Source organism: Gorilla gorilla, chromosome 23 (assembly GCF_029281585.2).
Source record: "Gorilla gorilla gorilla isolate KB3781 chromosome 23, NHGRI_mGorGor1-v2.1_pri, whole genome shotgun sequence".
NCBI lineage: Eukaryota > Metazoa > Chordata > Mammalia > Primates > Hominidae > Gorilla > Gorilla gorilla.
In genome coordinates this window covers 42,650,961-42,655,905 of record NC_086018.1, presented here as the reverse complement: position 1 = coordinate 42,655,905, position 4,945 = coordinate 42,650,961, and the positions used below count along the sequence as shown (strand labels likewise).

Below are 4,945 nucleotides of genomic sequence, written 5' to 3'. Positions count from 1 at the left end.
TGTGTGTTGTCAAATTTATTGCTGTGAAGTTGTTCATAATGTTCCCCTATTATTTTTTTTAATTTATTTTTATTTTTATTTTATTTTATTTTTTTTTAAGACAGAGTCTCACTCTTCTGCCCAGGCTGGAGTGCAGTGGTGTGATCTTGGCTCACTGCAACCTCTGCCTCCCGGGTTCAAGCAATTCTCCTGCCTCAGCCTCCCAAGTAGCTAGGATTACAGGCGCCCGCCACCACACCCAGCTAATGTTTTTGTATTTTTAGTAAAGACGAGATTTCATCATGTTGGTCAGGGTGGTCTTGGACTCCTGACCTCAGGTGAGGTCACCTGCCTTGGCCTCCCAAAGTGCTGGGATTACAGGTGTGAGCCACCGTGCCTAGCCATTTTTTTTGTATTTTTAGTAGAGATGGGGTTTCACTATGTTGGCCAGGCTGGTCTCAAACTTCTGGCCTCAGTTGATCCATCCGCCTTGGCCTCCCAAAGTGCTGCAATTATAGGCGTGAGCCACTGTGCTCAGTCAATCACCACCTTTTAATTGGAGCATTTATTCCATTTACACTTAATGTAGTTACTGATATAGTTGGGTTTAGGCCCACCATCTCTTACGTATTTTATATTCATCTTCATCGACCCCTTCATCATGTCCAAATCCTTCTTCCTCCTCACTGACTTCATCTTCACCTTCTTCACAGTCTACATCTTCACTTTCACCTTCACCTTCTTCACAGTCTACGTCTTCACTTTCATCTTACCTTCTTCACAGTCTACATCTTCACTTTCATCTTCACCTCCTTCACAGTCTACATCTTCACTTTCATCTTCACCTTCTTCACAGTCTACGTCTTCACTTTCATCTTACCTCCTTCACAGTCTACATCTTCACTTTCATCTTCACCTTCTTCACAGTCTACATCTTCACTTTCATCTTCACCTTCTTCACAGTCTACATCTTCACTTTCATCTTACCTCCTTCACAGTCTACATCTTCACTTTCATCTTCACCTTCTTCACAGTCTACATCTTCACTTTCATCTTCACCTTCTTCACAGTCTACATCTTCACTTTCATCTTCACCTTCACAGTCTACATCTTCACTTTCATCATCACCTTCTTCACAGTCTACATCTTCACTTTCATCATCACCTTCACAGTCTACATCTTCACTTTCATCATCACCTTCTTCACCGTCTACATCTTCACTTTCATCTTCACCTTCACAGTCTACATCTTCACTTTCATCTTCACCTTCTTCACAGTCTACATCTTCACTTTCATCATCACCTTCTTCACAGTCTACATCCTCACTTTCATCTTCACCTTCACCATCTACATCTTCACTTTCATCATCACCTTCTTCACCGTCTACATCTTCACTTTCATCTTCACCTTCTTCACAGTCTACATCTTCACTTTCATCTTCACCTTCTTCACAGTCTACATCTTCACTTTCATCATCACCTTCTTCACCGTCTACATCTGCACTTTCATCTTCACCTTCTTCACAGTCTACATCTTCACTTTCATCATCACCTTCTTCAGTCTACATCTTCACTTTCATCATCACCTTCTTCACCGTCTACATCTTCACTTTCATCTTCACCTTCACAGTCTACATCTTCACTTTCATCTTCACCTTCTTCACAGTCTACATCTTCACTTTCATCTTCACCTTCTTCAGTCTACATCTTCACTTTCATTTTCATCTTCACAGTCTACATCTTCACTTTCATTTTCATCTTCACAGTCTACATCTTCACTTTCATCTTCACCTTCTTCACAGTCTACATCTTCACTTTCATCTTCACCTTCTTCACAGTCTACATCTTCACTTTCATCATCACCTTCTTCACCATCTACATCTGCACTTTCATCTTCACCTTCTTCACAGTCTACATCTTCACTTTCATCATCACCTTCTTTACAGTCTACATCTTCACTTTCATCATCACCTTCTTTACAGTCTACATCTTCACTTTCATCTTCACCTTCTTCACAGTCTACATCTTCACTTTCATCATCACCTTCTTCACCATCTACATCTGCACTTTCATCTTCACCTTCTTCACAGTCTACATCTTCACTTTCATCATCACCTTCTTTACAGTCTACATCTTCACTTTCATCATCACCTTCTTTACAGTCTACATCTTCACTTTCATCTTCACCTTCTTCAGTCTACATCTTCACTTTCATCTTACCTTCTTCACAGTCTACATCCTCACTTTCATCATCACCTTCTTCACAGTCTACATCTTCACTTTCATCATCACCTTCTTCAGTCTACATCTTCACTTTCATCTTCATCCTCGTCTCCATCAAACTCTTCCTCTTCACTATCCTTATCCTCCTCATTTTCCTCATTTCCTCCTTCTTCATCCTCCTCTTCATCATCTACATCATCCCCCTCAGCATCTGAGTTGGGGGCTTCCTGGTCCTCTTGGTCATAGTGATCAAGGTAGGTCAGCTGGGGCAGGAGCTTGAAGACCCTCTCCCAGTCTTCATTCAGGCTAGTAACCTCACGGTTTAAGAGGTCCAGGCTCTTTAGACGTTCCAACTTTTTCAAAGGTTCTAAAGTTCTGATATCTTTCAGTGTATTTCCATCCAAGTTTAGATGTGTGAGTTTCTAACATGTCCAGATCTCCAAAGACTCTATTGTCGTGGCAGCCAGGGGAGATTTGAAAATGAAATCAAGCCTGCAGTTATTAAATGGAGGAACTCTAAGTTCACAAATTCAACTGTAAAGCCCTCAATTTTTCCATCACTTGATTGGCAATTGTCCAAGACAAGTTTTAGAACAGCGGGTGGGGTCTGGTACTTCAGCTCCACGTGGAGTCTCCTCCTCATGTTCACGTTCCCCTCTTCTCCACTCTTCAAACTTTCTGAAGATGGGGGAAGGATGTTCCCGCCTGTGCAGTAAGGCCATCAGAAGGAATCTGCTCGTGGCAGAGGCCAGCGGTGTGGTCCTGGGAAATGTGTAGCTTGCAGGCAGACAAACGGAGCCCTCAGAGTCAAGTAACTCACGGGAGTAGAGAGAAATCGTGGAGGGAAAAGGCAATGTGTATTTTTTTTTTTTTTGAGACAGAGTCTCGCACTGTTGCCCAGGCTGGAGTGCAATGGCGCGATCTTGGCTCCCTGTAACCTCCGCCTCCTGGGTTCAAGAGATTCTTCTGCCTCAGCCTCCCGAGTAGCTGGGATTACAGGTGCCCGCCACTATGCCCAGCTAATTTTTTGTATTTTTAAATAGAGACAGGGTTTCACTATGTTGGCCTGGCTGGTCTCGAACTCCTGACCTCGTGATCTGCCCGCCTCGGCCTCCCAAAGTGCTGGGATTACAGGTGTGAGCCACTGTGCCTGGCTGGCAATGTGTATTTTTAACTCATCACAGATTACCTTGAATTAATAGAAAATGTGAGAACCTTACAACATCATCCTCTAATTCCTTCATCTTTTGTGTTATTGTTTTGTTATATATTTTACCTGAAAATATATTATAACCCCCACAATACATTGTTATTATTTTGCTTTATATAGTCAATTGTCTTTTAAAGAAATTGAAAAGAAGAAAATAGTATTCTATATCTATCCATATACTTATTTCCATTGCTCTTCATCCCTTTTTCTATATCTGAGTTTTCATCTTGCATAATTTTCCTTCAGCCCTCTAGAAGTTCTTGAAGTTCCTCTAGAAGTTCCTTTTTTTTAAATTTTTTTTTGAGAGAGGCTTTCACTCTGTCGCCTAGGCTAAAGTGCAATGGTGTGATTTCTGCTCACTGTAACCTCCACCTCCTGGGTTCAAGCGATTTTCCTGCCACAGCTTCCTGAGTAGTTGGGATTACAGGCATGTGCCACCATGCTTGGGTAATTTTTGTATTTTTAGTAGAGACAGGGTCTCACCATGTTGGCCAGGCTGGTCTTGAACTCCTGGACTCAAGTGATCTGCCCACCTCGGCCTCCCAAAGTGCTGGGATTACAGGCATGAGCCACCGTGCCTGGCCCCTCTAGAAGTTCTTTTAGTTTACACCTGGTAGTGAAGAAGTTAGCTTGTATTTAACCAGAAATGACTTTAGTTTCCCTTTATTTTTAATTAATTAATGTATTCATTTTTGAGATAGGGTCTTGCTTTTTCAGCCAGGCTGGAATGCAGCAGTGCAATCATAGCTCACTGTAACCTCAAATTCCTGCCGTCAAGCAATCCTCCTGCCCCAGTCTCCTAGAGTGCTGAGATTACGGGTGTGAGCCACTGCGCCCAGGCTGCCAGTATTTTTAAAGGACATTTTTGCTGGATCTAAAATTCCAGTCTGACAGTCCCCTGCTGTCCCCACCCCCTGCAGTGCTTTAAAGATATTGTTCCATTGTCTTCCGGATTCTCTTGTTTCTGATGAGTAGTAAGCTGTCATTTTTGTTGCTATTCTCCTGTATGTTATATGCCGTTTCTGTCTAGCTGCCTTTAAGACTTTCTCCTTAGCTTTGGTTTTCAGCAGCTTAGCTAAAATATGTCTATGTTGGTTGCTTTGTATTTATTATTTGAATTTTTCTAAACTTCTTACATCCATGGGCTGATGTTTTTGCTAGATGCAAACTTGCATTGTGGATAATTACATTTGAAACATTTTTAGTCATTATTTTCACATTTTTTCATTTGTTTTTCTGTCTTCTATCTTTCTTTCTTTCTTTTCTTTTTTTTTTTAGATAGAGTCTTGTTCTGTCACCCAGGCTGGAGTGCAATGGTGTGATCTCGGCTCACTGCAACCTCCACCTCCTGGTTTCAAGTGATTCTCCTGCCTCAGCCTCTGGAGTAGCTGGGATTACAGGCATGTGCCATGATGCCTGGCTAATTTTTGTATTTTTAGTAAAGATGGGGTTTCACCATGTTGGCCAGGCTGGTCTTGAACTCCTGACCTCAGGTGATCCACCCCTCTCCACCTCCCAAAGTGCTGGGATTATA

At 42.1% G+C, this 4,945-nt stretch overlaps 1 pseudogene; it reads right to left on the bottom strand.

Moving 5' to 3' along the window:
* Positions 1-943: 943 nt before the first annotated feature.
* LOC134758230 (acidic leucine-rich nuclear phosphoprotein 32 family member B-like) lies at positions 944-3,445 on the bottom strand (annotated as a pseudogene).
* Positions 3,446-4,945: the final 1,500 nt, after the last annotated feature.